The 18,911-nt window shown below is 28.7% G+C and overlaps 1 protein-coding gene across 1 annotated transcript in view; it reads left to right on the top strand.

Annotated features, from left to right (window-relative positions):
- Nucleotides 1-997: 997 nt before the first annotated feature.
- Nucleotides 998-18,911, top strand: part of LOC132951997 (calcitonin gene-related peptide type 1 receptor-like) — a 114,982-nt gene continuing 97,068 nt past the window's right edge. The window contains exon 1 of the mRNA XM_061024099.1: nucleotides 998-1,109. The gene's annotated coding sequence lies outside the window, so the exon portion shown is untranslated. The remainder of the gene's footprint in view (nucleotides 1,110-18,911) is intronic.

The raw sequence follows: 18,911 nt of genomic DNA, 5'->3' as shown, positions 1-18,911 counted from the left end.
TTATATGCTCATGGAACAAAGCCAACCAAACCTGTCAGTCTATTTCATTCCATTGTTGACCTTAACCATGTTTTCAATTTTAAAAAGGGAGTACAAATTATGCCACATTTTAAATTGTAAATGAGTTTGTAAAAAAAAAAAGAAAATTGCACCTCTATCCACCATGGTAACTATAATGTTGAAGTTTTTATTTTTTTACACCAAAATTAGCAAGTAATAAATCATCTTTCAGATAAAAATGTTCAAGTATGGCATCCACAAAGTAGAGATCAATCAACAGATTATAGACTAAAATATAAAACCACATATCATTCTTAAGTCGATTCACTTAAAAACAACACGCACTTTTGTAGAATTATTATTATATTCCTGGCATTATAGAAAAATCCCAAAAATATTGTTTTGGTATCGATCCCGAACGATATCAATTTGGCAGTTGTATCCACACGATCATGGGTTGAATACACACCAAGACTTAAGAATGCTTATTTACTACACGATTTTTGTGAAGTTTCGATGACTAGTTCACAAAACTGATAACTGAAATTTACTTTTTCGTGGTTACAACATTTACATATTAAAAACGAAAACAATTAAAAATTTTTCTTTTGAAAATAACTTTTATAAATACTGTACACCATGATGGCAGTGCATCGAAAACGTATAGTGAATATTATTTTTTTTTTTTAAATGCTTCTATTATGATTTTCTGTGGATAACTCAACTCTTACACCGAGCGACGTATTTTTGTGTTTTAATTTTAAACGAATAATTTAATAATGAAAAATGTTAGTTACCTACCACATTGAAAATTGAAAATTTGATTTGGTGTCCTGCGAAAAAAATTGATACGTATGCTAGATACATATTATAGGTATATACTATTGTAATTGTTTTATTCTCAGCGGTGGGACAGGCGTAGAGCGTTTCCATGGCACGAGTGGGAGTGGAACGGTTATTTGGGGTACGCTTCGGTTTGCCGGCGCCTAAGCTTTTTAAGTGCTCTTCAGTATCAGGACGGACACATGTTGACTCTAACGCGTCCACTGGACTTCAACGCACTGTTGGAGAATTATTTCAAATAAACTGTACCGTAATATTATACCAAGGTAAGTGTCAATAATTAATCGGTACTGAAAAATAGTTAGACATATAAAATTTATTAAAGCAAAGTTATTTTATTTTGCAAAAAATATAAATATTATTCAAAAAATAATACTAATAAAAATAAATTCCACGGTTACTTACCTACAGCACATTTAATATTTTTACATATTATAATCAAATGGACAGTATAATAATATTATGCAACGTAATATTTAATATTTGCGGAAGTTTTTTTTCGTTTTTCATACGATTACTTCATAAATTGCTCGACGATTGGTCTGGAATATAACAGTCAATTATATTTTTATAAAATTGTTGTGGTTAATTAATAATTAAATAATTACGAATCGTACAGTTATATTATCTATAGCCCTTGATATTATTAATTTAGAACGGCACTAATAATATGCAGTAATCTATACGCAAGTTCTTGAATAAAGCTTAATTAAACTTAACCAAATCAAAAGTGAAGTATGTCAAACTAAATTAAGGTAGAAGATTTTTATAATGTCATTAATTTATAAGTAGTGATAACAATAGTCAATAATTATTATAACTGCTTAAGTTGCCGAAAATGTTCATAGAAATATAATAAAATGTTGTTTTAAGACTATTAACCGTGGACAGTTATACGTCCTTATTTACGAAGGAATAATAATTATCAAGATCGAATAATACTCTTATTATTTTATTGTATTATTATAGGAATATGAGCATTTATTATAGTAAAACTTATAGCGAATACTGTTTAAAAAACAATATAACGTACAATGCGACTTATATAATCAAGAAAGTCTAAATTGATTTGATATTATATACTTACTATAGTTAGCTCAATAATAATTATTTTTTAGATTTAAGCAAAGTTTTAATTCGTCTACACTTTATTAATTATAGTTGCATTTAAAGTACAATTACGGTCATTTATATCCTAAGAACAAATTAAACTAAAATATAGTTTTCAACAAATTAGTAACAATACATTATATTCTAACTCGTTATAATAATATAAACGATTGGAAGGGATTTATTTTTCTTCGTATATTAATTTTTGTGGGTTATCGTGCTGCAAGATTTTACTGTGAAATAATAAACTATAAGTAGATAGGTACCTATGTGTTTTTTCGATGAAATTATAATTTGTTAAGCTTGGTAAATATTATATTTGCAATGATTATATTATTACTAAATACTAATAATATGTAAGTATGACATTACAAATAACTACACGTTGTAGTGGTGTGAATTTAAATTTGAAATACTTAATTAAAGAATTATTATACAAAACTATAGTAAAAAAATCACTATAGTTTGTTCAAAAAGTCAGTTCAATAATTATTGTAAATTGTATACTTATAAAATACCGATTTATGTAAATATTGAATATTTATTTCAATGCGTTGTTTATTAATTAATAAAAATTATATTCAATACGATTACCCAAATTATATTGTTACTTAATGGGTAAACGCAAAGACTCGTGAGGTGAATAATTTTTTTTTTATTCGTATAAAAACAAAAAGGATTGATAACTACTGAGACAGTGTGAAATTTTCCCATTGCCCCCACTGACTACCTTATTAAATTACATTCAAACTAAATATATTATAAGGGTCTTGCAGTAGAAGGACATTCGATCGAAAAAATATGTTAGAGAACTATTCCCATACAAAGTGCTGATTCCGAGTGTGTATCTTTATTTGCCATGATGCATTTTGTATTGCTACCACCAGCATATTATGTTATCCTACTTTCGGATTTATATTACTATTCAAATGTTATTTGATATAAATGATATGTGATTTTGATTAAAATCAACTAAAAAAATTCTTTTGTCCAGAGGTCGAAGAAAAGTATTATATTTTTCATAAAAGCCTACTTAAATACTGGAAAAAAATGTGAGTCTGCCTTGGCTTTAAATAAAATAAAAATATGTTTAATAATACATTACAGTTAATACACATCATTTGAAATGTTTGAACTATTTTAAAACGTGCATAAGACCTCCTAAATTGAATTATTAACACTCGCCTACAGTTCTTAGAAAGTATTTAAAATGGTATTAAATGATTCAATATTTGCTAAAATTACTAATATTATTTATTCGTGTTTATATTATATTTATATAATATTATCGGTATACCTTTTATACTCTGATATATATTTTGTGCAGGTGTTTGGGTTAATCTTTCGGTATATTTGAATTTGAAAATATTTTTATTGTAAATAATATCAAGTTCATGAAAATTGTATTATAACATTTTAATTGTACTTACCTAATATATGAATGATAATATTATAATGCGAACTTTTTTTAAATTAAATAATAGTAACACTAGAAACTCCCTTCATATTCTATAGGTTAACTTCCATTTAACGTAATTTTCTGTTTGACAAAATATTTTTATGAACTGAATCACTTACAACCAATTTCGATTAATTTTATTTAATGATTTTCTTTTTGAATGAACAAATAAAAATGTTTTATTATTATTTATCTACCGTACGATTTTTGTTGACAATGAGACTTTATAATATTATGGAAGTTTAAATGTAATATTGTGAATATAATATAAATAAGTTTAAATTTCATTATCAAAAATATTCTTAACTTTTTCCGTGAACAATTTTAATTTAATTAGTTAATATAGATTATAGATACTATATATAAGTAAGCAATAAGCTAAATATATATAATGTACAAGCTACCAATCACAAATAAGAGATATAAAAATATTTAACATTCGATATTTTCGTTATAATGTTTCGAAATATTTATAAGCGAAATGTCTAAATATTTATTAATTAATGGTAACATTAAATTAATATTTTGTGATCATTTTGTCATAAATTCGATCCAACTTATCCAAACATCGACAATTATTTGCTAATCATTTGACAGCTACTCTTTTTTTGTCATAATTTTTCAGTTTAAATGTTACTTAAACAAAAAAATAAAAATAATTATTTATAATTTGTGTAAATCCTAAAGAGAAAACGCATTAACGTTAATGGTAAAATTATATCAGAGGATTAAAAAAAAAAAATTAATAAAACGATTATATCATCAATATTAAAATTATATTTTTTGGGAAACATTGATAATAATATAATATATTTAAATTATCTCGTCGCAAGACGAAAAGATAGAATAGGAATTTTACGAACTTGAGACTAACTGCAAGTTGTCCGTCGATCACAACCGGAAAAGTTAACGGAAAAGGCATAATGAAAATATGAAATTGTTTGTGGGTTATCGGTGCAAAGTGCATATAATTATTATTTCCGTCAAATCTGTGTTGCGCATTTCGTGTAAGTTAGGTTAGATTTTTTGTTACACGACAAACACGCTGAAATATGTGAAGAATAGTACATGCCCAATTGTTTAACTCAAATGTATCGTAATCGTAAAAAAAAAGCGACGTGAGCCAACGACGTGACGTCACAATATTATTATAATATTATAATATTATACATTTTAATAATTACCGATCGCTCTCGGTTTCGATCAATTAATTTCGACGACACGGAGACAATAACCCCGATTATGCGACACGACAACCGCACGTTACAATACAATAGCTTAGGGTTATTTGTGCGAATCGTCTACGGATTTTCGGCGGTAAATATATTATATATATATATATAAAGGTACATTGCGCGTAACGGACGTTATATTAAATACGTGGGTGAAATATTTCTTTGATTGTTGCGGAGCTGTTTTAGATTTTTTTTTTGCTCGGGCGGCCCCGTCAATACACGTCAGTCTGGTTAGTCGTCCACCTATATAATATTATATTATTATATAAACGTGTAAAAACAATCCAATTTCGTCGTAAAATCAATACGCCTGCATTATATTATATTTTCGAGAAAATGCCAATGTTTATTTTATTTTATTCCAAAATAATACCTATAATAATGAGGTGGTTAGCGAACGTGTGCGTCTCGACGACGTGCCGTTTTTAGGATGACTCCCGGTGTAAAGCGATTATTCAGTACGAACGAACACACGTTGTGATATATGGTTATACGACGAGAAGACAACTCAGATTGGTGGTGCCGCGGAGCAGATATAAATATAATACGCCTTTAAATACGATTCGACAAAACTTTAGCTCGTGACAGGGAAATAATAGTAATTTTAATAATTGGCAGTAATATAATGATCTGTAATAATGATATGATGGCGGTGGGCTCAGTGGATATTCCAGACGGAATATTGGATGGTCGTTTGCGTGCAGTACTTCAGACGACGACGACACTTAACGACAAGACTTGCTGTTTGTGTGATAACTGCAGTGATTAATTATTAAAACTGCTGCAGACCGAGTTAGAGTTTGATAAGAAAATATAATATAATATTGTTAACATGTAGTATGTGGCTTAAAAAACAATTATATAGTTGACGTCATGTGCCGTGTCGTGACAACGTAAAGAACCGAAAGGTAATTATTTTGTTTTATTCAATAGGACAGTCACGCTAGCATTTTTTTTTCCATCATCAGGATTTGTACTATTTTCTCATTCGTTACTCTGTTCGATTCCGACAAAGGTAAACCGCGATGAAATCAACAAATTGTAATAAAATAAGTAAACACTAATACCGCCGCCGCAGTCTGAGACAGAGAACAGAGACACGACGAATTTTCGCCATTCCGCAGAAAATAATATAATATTATATAGTTGAAAATGTTTTTCCTCTTTTGTTACACGAACTATCGTTAAAAGTTAGTAGGATAGTAACTATGGAACTATATATTGAGATTAATTTCAAAAAAGTTTCTTTATTCATGACTTAAAATGATTTTCAAAAACTTTCTTTTCTCATTTTTTTCTCCCTCGCTTTTCTTTATCCTCTAATTACTCGTAAAATACGATTTAATACACACCGTCGGTCTGCAAATAAAAATACCGAAACATAATGCACTACGACCAATAAAATGTTACCCAATGACGATTGACGAATATTGACTACATATTTTTGAATAGGTATAATACTTGCAAGGAATCCATTATTTATATTCAATATATTTATCTAGGTTACATTAGTAATTTATGTTTTAAAAAAACCTGCAAGTTCAAACAATGAAATATTTCCATTTTATTTTTAACCGATCGATAAAAATAATATGAACGTCGATGAATTTTCGTTTTGTACCTACTTATAATAACAACTATTTATTTGTTTATGACGTGTATAGCTGCAGGCGCCAAGCAGTCATAATAATATACCTTATCACTGCGTTAAAATACGCGAATAATCTTGTATCTCTTTTTTTGAGTAACGGCAATATTTCGGTAATACATGTTTACGATATGAATGGTAATCGTTTTTACACAAATAGCTATTACACGATATTTTTAGTTATCATATTTTGTTTCAAACCAACTGAACAAAATAATATGCTATGTTGTATAATACAGTCTGAAATAAAACAGATGTAATCCATCGAAAACTTGGCAAACGCGATAAATAAACACGACTGAAGCGAACATGGTTTAAAATACTCAATGACAATGTTAATACTATATTTTTGTAATAATTCACAAAAGTATCCATTTTTTGTTTTATGTACTGTCATTTTTATCGATTTAAACATTCATTTAAAAAAAATATTGTATTGTAATAGCCAATAGGTACCTACTAATTCAATTTTAATGTCAACATTATTACATTAAAATATGCTTTGTATTGATAAAATAAAAAAGAAATAGGTACCAAAGAAGCGTAAAATTCAAGAAATTTATAACCCACCGTATTATGCTCTTCTGGTTATTTGGGTTACGGTTTGGAAAATAATTCACTGCAGATCAATTGCAAAATCAGAATTAAAACCTAATTCATGCTGAATCCTATGTTATTTTAGATTTAAACTGCCTATTTATTTATTGATTTAAACATTCAGACTCTGGCACCGAAGTTACCTTACGTGCGATGTGTATGGAATCTGAACTTTCATTAGGTTAAATGGTGTACTTCGCTGTTGGTTTTCGGTTAACACTTTATTGGCCAATAAAATACCACTAAAAGTTTCAGTAGTATTTCTATAGATTGGAAATCCAACTTAGACAAATTTGTTTAAGAATCGCCCCATATAGTTTTCAATAATACTGTAATAAGCAAATTTCAAATGACAAAAAGCAAAATATTAAATATGTCAATGAATTGTAAAAAAGCTCGTCCGTAGTGTTTAATATCATATCCAGACAATGTTAAGGTTAACCGTGTTTTTAAAACGTGATAATATTGTCATGTAATTCAAAAATATAATAAAACCGTTTACGAATTTCAGTCTAAATATTTTTTTTTCATTAGTTTATTTTTACTGTACACTATTTGTGAACATGTTATAGTATTTTGTACAATTGATGTGATCATACAGCTGTTTTATTCAAAACGCGTTTTTCTATGATATTAGCTTGAAGTTACTTAAAATTAATCGAATTCATAAGTTATATCTAATAATGATTACTGTCGAAATTCGGTTTTATCTTTTGTCGTTAAATAAAAAAAAGGCCGAAACCCACCTGCAGAATATAATAAAACTAAAATACAATTTACCAGACATAGAAACATCATCCACTAATAAATTTCCCTTATCAAGGAAAATATCACGATGTAATTTACAATGTAAACGTAATTTAATATGCATTAAACAATAATTAGAGTCTATTATTTTTAGTGGAAATCGAACAAAACCTCGTGCGTTACATTTATGCGTTGAATGCACTGTACAATTTTTATTCAGAGTTCATCATCTATACTTTCCATAATATTGTAATATATTATTAAGGACATTCTATAGAAAAAATATGTTCGAAAACTATTCCGACACGATTCCTTGTGCGAAACTTTATTCGTCATGATGTAGATTGCATTGCTACTACTAGCATGTTGTTTTTGTCGTTGTCGTTAGTGTTGTAGTGTCGGGATATCCATGAGGTCAGTAAGGCCACCAAATTTAGTTAAGTATTTAGTCGTCGGCTCGTTCATGACGTTGGCCGGGGTACACTGGGTGGAAGCGATTTACCTTTGTATCCCCCCCCCCCCCCACCAGCGTGTCATCGTATACTTTTGGATTTAATATGTTTCTATTCAATTGGATATAGAATATAATAATATTATGTAAAACGAATTAACTTTAATTTCAAAAAATCTACTGTGCATCGTGTACCGGCTATGCGTATAACGATGAACTGTTCTGTACGAACTATATTCAAAGTTCTGCTGTGTTGTATTATTACACCCCGCCATGTACATATTTTCTGTACAGTTTTATAATAATTTATTATTTTACATTAGATCCTGTAGACTTGTCAAAGTATATGCTACTACATAAATGAGACGTTACGACGTGATTTTAATGTAAAATATAATGTTTTCGATATTTTTATCGTGTTATTATTATACGCATAATGATGTAATGGAATATTTTTCGACGAGTTTATCAAGTGAAAATTGTAATTTAAAGTGTCTAAAAGTTTCTTTGCGTTTTATTTTTAGTAAAAACTTTTATTTTATATAGGTAGTACGTTATAATAATAAAACACAAGGCAATAGAAAAAACAAGACGTGTATTATATATATTTACTGATTGGCAATAAACTGAAAGACGTGAAATACGTTAATTCCTATTTCTATCAGTTGGTTGGTGTAAATATTACACTGCATTTAAATAACAATTTACAACTATTATAACATCCTATCTATGGTATTATAATATAGTGGACACGGTTTCTTTCTATACGCTATGACTGGAAAATTTATGAATAATCAATGAATTAATTTCAATATGATAATTTTGATGGTTTTCAGTGTTTGTACAATATTTTAATTCAAATATTAGGTACAGCCCATAATATTATTATATATTTACCGGCATTATAACACGGTATTCGAAATATCATTATAATTTGCTACTATATTTATTGTCAATATATAATTACAGTGTACTCGCCGCTTATTGAACTCACTTTGGGACCAGAATTAACTGAATGAGTGAATAAGGCGAAAGTCCAATAATTAAGATGCATATACATACTTATGCATTGCAATTACAAATAAGCAATTTAAATTTGGCCATGCACTGATAAATATACATTATTATATTGTATTTATTTAGGTATTTCACATGTACGTTGGGCTTACTCTTTAATAAAGTAAAAAAAACATAAAAAATATATAGTATTTTATTTTTTTTTAAATTTTGTTTCGTAAATAATGACTTCAAATGATGTAAAAAAATGCTTTCAAATCTTTAATACTTTTTGATGGGATAAGTCGAGGAAATAGTGTTAAACGTCAAAATATAAGCGATAAAAACGGGAAAATGGACTAAAAATTCAAAATTTATATTAACCAGTGTAGTGAGTCCAGTAGTCGAACATTTGTCTACATGAACCAGCATGTTGATTCCAATAGGTAAATTAGCTCACTAACCGTGAGTCCAATAAGTGGTGAACACTGAAGTATCTATTGATAAAATTTTGAGTTTTTTGAAAATACATATTATACGTATTAACAAGTTATCAAATTACTGCTTAACTCTACGAAAAAATACACCCACATTCATAGTTGTATAACAGTATTGGATTGATAGTACAGTATTGGAATAATCTGATGGTATCAAATGATTCCGTTATAAAGAGTGTTTTCTATAATTACTGTATTTATAATTAATACATAATATTGTATTAGTGTGGCAACAAAACATCGTTTCCCCTCCCCAAATCTGTGCTTTGGATCCGTGCATGTGACATTAAAATGTTAAGTATAAATTACATTTTTATAATGATTCTATGTAAATATTTTTGAAATACAAACAAAATAAATATACAAGACTAAAAAAATATGTGTAATAGATTCACAAAAAAACTAAATATGTGGTTGGAAAAAGAAAACACCGTGGTGGCTATTTTGGTATGTTTTAAATATTACTCATTAGTATTCATTACATTTTTCTTATTACTCACACACTTATTTTAACATAAAATCTAATAACTATATATTCCTGTATTTAATTATACACACCAAATATGATTATTAATATTTTAATAAAATAACAGTGTATCTACTATGTAATATACTGATATACTGCTTTATAATATTTAAAGTTCATTTTTATGCCAATAGTCATAAAAACCATTACCTAATCAAAATTAACCTTTTCGAAATATAATTAAAATGTTTACATTATTATCGGCTGTGATTATCTTTTTCTTAATACTTTAGTTTCAATCTTATGTTTCAACCGTAATAATATTATTGTGTCAACAGTAATACATTTCCGCACATTTCTGAGATCTTATCATTATCACAAACTGCAGACTTTCACGAGCTCATCTAAACAGGCTCTAGACATTATTTCGGTATAATATTATATCTAAATTAACAGGCGATAAAGTGTGAAATGTAATTTTATTTGTCCTGATCTGGACAATAAAATCACAATTGGCTTAAACACATTACACTTCCTAAAGTCGTATTATATTTATTTAAAAATAAGCGGTGACACGTTTGTTTGATTGTGTTAACTGTTTTAATCCACCTTTTCGTGTAACTTGACTTTGTTTTGTATTTCAAGATTATAAGGGCCGATAATAAAAAACAAAAACCTTTAATAATGTTCATTTTCAGAATGACTTTTAAAGTTCAAAATTGGTCATGCTTGTTGTCTTTTTCATTAATAAGATTATAACTTATCGGTATTCATGGTAATAATTTCTTCTCTCGTGCGACGTTTATAATGATTTACATTTTATTAAGCTAATATATATTACGAAAAAAAAGCATTTTTTATTTACTAACTTTAATTAGAGTGTTAAAAAATATAAGATTGCATAAACATGCGCTAAAAAATGAATATTTTATACAAAATTGTTGGATTCTTCTCGCTGTAGAGATTCAAAAATATTACGTTCAAGTTTATATTTTTAAATATTCAGGCACGAATACGCACATTTGTCACATAAGTTTGTAAGTATAAGTCTTAGCTTTTACTTATATAAAAAAATTCACAAATGTTCTTATATTGAGAATTGTACATTTGTACCTACACAAATAAATATTATTTAAAGAAGTGGTTTATACGCTATGTTGATTTTTAGATTCACAACCGTTTTTTCGCTGAGAATATTTTATTTCAGAATTGCCTTAATGTATTGTTGTCCTTTCTATTGAACGAATTCTTTTGCATTTTATCATTTTATATATAATAAAGTATATACGTATTCTTCACTCGGACATTAACAAATTGCGCATAATTACATAGTCTTGTAATGTTTGGTGTAAAATTCTTTAACAAATCCAATTTATTGTAAACTGATTGAAATTTTTTAGTTCCGAAACGAAACTAGTGTGCTTACATCGATGTGTTATTGTCATCGAACCTTATCAAACTAACACAGTTATGAAGTATGTTCAGTGACCGAAGGGTGTCGATAATTTTAGGTATATTACACCTATATTAAAAAATACGTAAGAATATTAATATATGCTACACCTAAATTACTTTTTAAAAATAATTTTAAAAATTATCCGATAAACATAGTTTTTGAGTTGTTTTTTTTTTAATAACTCATAACTTCATACACTATATTATGTAGTAATAAATAAATCGTAAACATGAACGGATTTATAATTACTATAGTACACACCTACCTATGTAAATAATTAAAATACCATACAATACTATTAGTGTATATACATGTGAGTGCGTTTCCGATTTACACTGCATATAGCAGCAGGATACAGGTTTAGTTATTTATACTTTATGTAGTGGGATGTGAAGCGTAATGGCACTGTCGTATAATATAATTGTCTCTAATGCGTACATTTAACAGTTTTGATATTTTTTTTTACCATAATACTTTATATTACCCATTATAACGTGTTTTAAATTTTAATATAGTTAAATAATTTACGATGTATGCTGAAAGTATACCTGCCAACTATATACGATTACTAAATTTTAACGGCGGAAATAAAGGCACTATTATGGTATCCAAAAACCATCTTTGAATTGAAACACGTCAAGTATAAGTATACATGAAGGGTAAAGTTCTGCGGTGGACACGACGAGCACACAGTGACCAGATGACTGACCCTACCCGTACGATATATGACTTAGTCGGTATAGAAACTATATATTATTATAGTACGCATTACCTTCAAACGTAAGAGTTACGTTCTGAGTTACTTTCAAGTTACAAAATATAATTCATATAACTATATTCGAGTTGTGGTTATTTCTGTTGACGTTAAAGACAAAATGAATAATTTCAAATCGGTTGTGTACTAATTTTTTAATTGTGTTTCCCTGTATGGCATTAAAAAGTCGGGTAGGTATCTTAACAATAAAAAACACATAACTACTGCTTTACTTTTGATATATTATGTTATATATAAATTATTGTTATAATATTATGAGGTGTGATGTGTTGCTAATAATAATATTAAATATCAATCTATGCACTTTGAAATGCATAATACTATATAATATTTGGAGAAGTTAACATAACCTTTTGATTTAAAATTATAAACAGTCACCTAACGTCTAACACTCTTAGTTCTTACCATAAAATATAGCTTTAGAATTTGAATTATAGGTTGCTTTCAATAAGCCACATAGAATTTTTAAGATGTATAATATTATGCGGGTATATTATATGACTCTAGTGTTATAATATTATGCAAAGCTTGTAAAATATAAATATTATGTTTTCTATATTTATTATAACGTTAAGTTAACTAAAAATTGTATTTGAAAAAAAAACAACTAAACAAACAATAACAATAATGTCGTAACTTGTAGGTATTGAAAAATTATATTATATTATACGCGTACGTATGAACGGGTGGGCCACATGTCGACATTTTACTGCTAAAAGTTTGACTATAGTTGTGGACTGTGGTGTTATAAATTAGTTTGCAAAACCGATTCTCAGTGGAGATTTTTCCATTGTGTTCCGGAAACAATTATTATAATTCGTCAAACCAAATATGTTAATGCTTTTGTTTCAGCACAATAACATAAATGGTAAGCCCATCACGTCCGAACAAATATTTTAAGGATTTCAAGTTCTATAACAATATTGTAAATTTGTTTTTAGTGTATGATACGTTTACGTGAAACTGTGGGATAACAATAATATCAAATAAATGTTCTGATCATCCTGTTATATCGAAATTCGGCGACGTTTACTTCTTGATTGAAAAACAATCGTGGAAACTATTACGAGAAAACTACGTATGTGTATATAGTTCTCATTTGGAGAATATACTACAAATAAACTCAACGCTGAAAATATTTGAATTCAAATCTAATCTACAATGAACTCGTAAAATTCTATTTAAAACCATTAATGATCTATTTACCCATTTAATAGTCGCGTCAAATAACTCGAGCGACTATACTATTACAAAGATTCGAAATATATGTAATGAAATCTCCGTATATTAGACGTAACTGTAGTGAACAATAGTAGCAAACTATTTCACTCGAAAAAAGGAACTATTGAATAACATAAGAAACTATAATAAAATAAAATTCGTATAATATTATATGGTATTGTGTAGGTGTAGCATTAACCGTGTTTTTCATACCCATAAAAACCCAAAACGGGTTGTGTACCCGTAAAAACAAAATATGTATTCGCTGGATGACCAGGACTGGTATTATTTTATAGTTATTGCGGAAAGTATAGAGGATATACAATTTTTTGTTTTTGGCTTATTTTCAGCAAGCACAAGATAGTATCCAAGCGGATATGACACTTAAAATGTGCTCGATATCTCTAACAAATAAAGAAAAAGAAAAAAGAGTGTGCACCACTGTAGGTAACTATATACAGCGTGATTCACCAAACACGCTTACTCCCAATTGTTTACATTTGATAATGAATTTATTCAAAATCTGATTTTTTTGAATTTTTAAATGATCTTTAACCATTTGTACAAAATATAAAATATGTTCATCGATTAATACGAATTGTCAAATTTTTAGGTCACCGCATAGTCCCCATATCTGCAGCCACATCCATAATCATGGACTATAGGTACGGAGTTATATTATCCTTAGTACACTGAGTTAAATAATTCAAAAACTATTCGTTCGAATTTTGATTTTGATAAGTTAACCTAAAAATTACCCGGTAAATAATTTACATTGGAAAGGTTGGGGGAGGGGTGTTCTTATCGGAAAAACAGAAGCTTGTATCTGTAAAAATCGTTAATAGAACACCTATGTTCCATTAATAAAATATGAAAAATGGGCATGCTCGGTGGATCACTCTGTACATCATTATACAGCTCTATACGTGTCCAAGTCGTAAACGAACACTCGCAACTTGCAGGGCCACACTACAACTGCGCTTCGCCGCAACATGAAATTAATAAAAGTTTTTGTACATTTTAATGCGTCCGTCGGGTCTTGCTGATTTAATTGCACCGTGCGAATATTTTTATCTGTAGCGGCCGTCACGCGATTGCTTTCGGGTCCGACCGAACGAGCGCGTTTCCTTCCTATTCGCCCCATCGTCTGCGCTTTCGTTCCGCGTCCTGACCGAGACACTCGATTACGGTTTTTCACGACGCCACTGCACCACTGCTCGTGTTGTCTTCGTTCTACGAACGCACTGCAAACACTGCGCATTTGAGTTCGGTGGTTTCAATTTTAAGGCTTAATAGCCTTCAATGATGATATAGATAGAACGTTGACCGTTGTGTCAGCCTTAAAAGGTGTTTGTCGCGGGTTTTTTTTTACAACGTTTTGTTCTAAGCGAGTTATCAGAATTCTAAAACAATTTTTCAATTTATTATTGTTATAATTCAAGGAACCAATATACTCATAAATATCTTAAAGACGAAAACATCTTAAAAAACTTACATTTCAGTCTGCTAATAGGTCAGAGAATTATTCTATCTATTATTAAAGGTCATTAGTTTGTTACGGAAAACTGAAACATCGGAACATGAATTGTATACCTCGTACGTTAGTAAGACGGAGACAACACTTCTTGCAAGAGTCTAGGGGGGGTGTCGTTTTAATGGTATTCGGATTGTTTTGCATTGTTCATGCTGGACGCGCGCGTGACAGCTGCTGAAAACGGACGACTGTCCTCGTGAATAATTTTCCATGCTCACCTTACACCTATGATACCAGGGAATCACCTAGTGATGTATATTTTCATGAAAATTATATTTTATTTATTTCTTGATATAATATTATAGTCATAGTATATTTAACCTAAATAATTATATTTAAAACAGTGTACATGTATTACCATTTACCCATATAAATATTATTTTGACAAAATTTTTTAACCACAGTATAGGGCATCTAAAATAAAAATAAATTTATCTCGGTTATAAAATGTGCATTTTTATCTATTATTAAAAATGTTGTATTTTTACTTCAATATAAATGTTGAGTGTATACATGCTTTTTAAAACTCCTACTGATTTTTTACTTTTAACCCACTCAAAGTACCAACTAGATTCACATTCGTACCAGAAAAAAATGCTGAAGTAGAAAATTTGATGTATTTCTACTACCCCAAAAGTTGAAAACAGACACATAAAAGAATTTAAAAAAAAAAAACATTTCATCATACATTCATAAATACATTCATCTCTCCGCTCAGAATATGAAATTGAGGGAGCAAAAATAAGGAAACTATAGCGTTTTGAAATTGTTGTTTATTTAAATATTATAAGATAATTATTATTATATTTATCTGAAAGGACCAATCGGGTGTGTCATTAATTACACGTGGACCGCAGCAGTCATATTAAAATTAATTTAAATTGTGTAAAACGTGGTTTTCACTATAACACAGAGCGTATCAGTTGATGTCAGTGAGCATGATCGGTTTATATTATACTTTAATCAATTGGAACGGAAATAATTATCAATTTCTATCAGTGAGTTATGTTATTACTGAATCGGCTAAAGCGTCATAGTGATCATAAATGTTGAATCATACAATTTAAATATTAAACAAAACTATCGTAATAGAATATTTTGAGATACTGATGATTTTAATCATAAAATAATACGTGGCTACATTAAATATTTACTTATATGCATCATCAGAGTTTTTTTTTAAATAAAATGAAACACTTCAATTTTTTTAGTTAAAGTATTGAATTTAGTGACAATTACGATTTCAAATATCTTAAATCGTGATAACAAAGCATGGATGATACATTCTAAAATATACATATCTCCTCCACTCTAATAAACTATGCAATTATTGTAGTTTATAAACAATTTGAACACTAATTTGGTTATTTAATATTAAGTTGGTAACAATTTATAGATAAATACGTATTATGTCAAACAAAATTAAAAATCTGAAATGTCCTTAAAAAATAAAATGTGAAAATAAATCGTTGGTAATAACCATTTTATATGTTTTATTAATAATTAGTGGTTATCAATATTATTATATATTTTTTCATAACGTAAATGTGATAAATTCGCAAAAATACTATCAACAAAACTTTTGTTGTGCGTGAAGATACGTGTGACGGACGTAGTCAAATATCGTCGATGTATTTAACATAGGTCAGCGATGAGTGGGAGACAAGATGTCTCGTTTCACCTGTTGTAATTGCCAAACTCCACGTACCAGATAGCTTTTTCACCACCAAATATGGATAAGACCGAGGGACACACATCCGTGGTATTTACGTTTGTTTCGATACGATTTTCAAACTATTAGGAATATGAATTAAATGCAACAGTGATTTACCATTATAAAAAATTCAACTATATTGTAAAATTTCAATGACACATTAGTATAATATTATTATGTACAAAAATGCGCCATAAAGAAATTCAATTTAAATATCAGAGGACACAATCTTGTTTTATCTACTAGTAGATCATACATTTTGTATTTGTTTTTATGTCAGTTCGATTGATTTTTTCTTTTATAAAAAGTAAGATGAAATATTTTATGACTTCCAACTGTTACAGTAATTGTTTGATAACTACCTAATAAAATGTTAAAAATGCAATACATTTACTTTTTGCCAATCAAATAATTGATGTACGAATTCTTGATGGAAATTGTAAATCCTGAACGAACCGAGAAATGTATTGGTTTAACAATATTGGGTTTTTTTTCATGTATATGCCTGCTATTCAGGTAAGAAAAGGAACTCTAAAAGTTTTATGTCTCAACGTTTGAGATGAAAATTTCATTTTGTGGGTACTTTAAAAAGGTCATACTTTGATTTCCACAACTATTTTCCTGTGTGCAAGAAAAAATAAACTGCCGACAAATTGGAAAATAATAGGGAATAATATATGATTTGTGTTTTCTTTTGTAATTCAAAAAAACAATAAATAATAAAACTTCATAAAATAACACTGGTAACAGGTTACAGCTTGAAATCGTCTTTGAACAATAATATTATATTATGACAATATAGGTAGATAACGTTTATAAAAACAATAATAATATATAAAACTTGTGTTTATGTGAGTGAAGCAAGCCGAGTTTTCAATACCAGTTATGCCTTGCATCTAAACTTACGCATTTTATTTTTAGACGCTTAGCGTGGCAATTAATACATAATTTATCACACGGCGCATTGTATAGGCAATTATGCTACGCCACGTTTTAAAGTAACATTTTTAGTTGTTCAATAATATCTGACTTGTATTATTGTAATTTTTGTAAAATTGGTTTTGTTATAAGTTGTAACACGGTTCGTGTCTCAGCGCTATTGTCTTGGTGTAAGATATTATTAAGTTTTAACCATCAGATTGTGTCATTTACTGTTTTCGTTACATCAAGTACTAATGGCTGAATACTGAATAGCGTAATTTGATAGTTGATTATTATACAATTATAATATTAATTGATAATTTGATACATGAAATATGTTTAAGTACTTATAGTAATATTTATGTAATACGAGTAACCTTGTATCAAAACGCATTAAAAAAAAAACAAAATCACACACTTTATGGACGAAAAAGTGAATACAAAATTGAGAGAAAAATAACAGTGTACCTATTAATAATATATATTTTGAAGCAATGGTTATTCACCGGACTCGAAAACAATTTTGAGTGGAGCTTTTATAAAGCACTTGTTGGGATTTAGGAATATAAATATTTTTCACAAAACTGTCGATAACATTTTCTCTGCTTTCAGGAATTACTGAAATAGTCGAAAAAAAAGCAATCGACTAAGTTAATTACCCTGTTATATAAATAATTACTATACAGAATTATTGGATCGTGGATTCCACTCGACGAGTCGAGGCCTTATGATGAGTACATAATTATTGTTCAAAAAAAAATATAATACTCACCCTTCTACATAATCTAAGATAGTAGTCGTGTGAAGTCGTTCGTTCATCGAAGATATTCAAAACACAGATAGCTGAAGCTGTCAATTATTCTTCGAGTTGACGTCTTATTATCAGCGGAATTAATCTGTTTTCCCCAATTCGTACATTTCACGAACAATCATATCTTTTCACAGTTGAATGCCATTTGAACCAAATAGGATAATTTTTAAGAAATTAATATCACACAAACACTGTTGATCGAATCGTTTCACGAGCAGACTGTGGAAGTTTCTCACGACTAGGACGATTAAAAAAAAAATAATAAAAAAAACGAATAGAACAACAATACGTTTTGGCACATACCATAGAAAGGTGTTGGACATAATATTATAATCGTAATTTTTTGTTTACGGCACAAACATTTTTAATATTTTCATGTACCTACCAAGTTTTCCGAATTTTAATCGCTTATATATAATTATTCATCATT

Source organism: Metopolophium dirhodum, chromosome 9, assembly GCF_019925205.1.
Source record: "Metopolophium dirhodum isolate CAU chromosome 9, ASM1992520v1, whole genome shotgun sequence".
In the NCBI taxonomy this organism is placed as follows: domain Eukaryota; kingdom Metazoa; phylum Arthropoda; class Insecta; order Hemiptera; family Aphididae; genus Metopolophium; species Metopolophium dirhodum.
The sequence above is the reverse complement of the archived record's forward strand: the minus strand, read 5'-3'. Positions and strand labels throughout refer to the sequence as shown.